Source organism: Corvus kubaryi, unplaced genomic scaffold (assembly GCF_017639235.1).
Source record: "Corvus kubaryi isolate FWS band 111438036 unplaced genomic scaffold, C.kubaryi_AGA036_p1.0 split3-37374, whole genome shotgun sequence".
In the NCBI taxonomy this organism is placed as follows: domain Eukaryota; kingdom Metazoa; phylum Chordata; class Aves; order Passeriformes; family Corvidae; genus Corvus; species Corvus kubaryi.
Genome location: NW_024582090.1, coordinates 3,314 through 3,704, shown reverse-complemented (window position 1 = coordinate 3,704; position 391 = coordinate 3,314).

Genomic DNA, 391 nt, shown 5'->3' with positions numbered 1-391 from the left:
AAATGCTGAGCATGGTAAAAGAGGTACAATAAAGGTACTGCAGCAGGTGCGGCCGCTGCCCCGTGTCACTAAAAGAGCTGCACCGTGAGACCGTCGGGGCAGCGCTGCTGGTAAAAAAGAGCAGCACGGGAAAGGCTGAGAGGTGTAAAGGGAATAAAATGCAGAGCACGGTAAAAGAGGTACAATAAAGGTACTGCAGCAGGTGCGGCCGCTGCGCTGCGTCACTGAAACAGCTGCACCGATGGATCCACGGCAGTCCCATGCCCCCAGTATGGCCCCGTTGCTCCCAGTATGGCCCCACTGCTTCCAGTAAGGCCCCAGTACCCTCCCAGTGCTCCCAGTAAGGCCCCAGTGCTCCCAGTAAGGCCCCAGTCCCCTCCCAGAGCTCCCA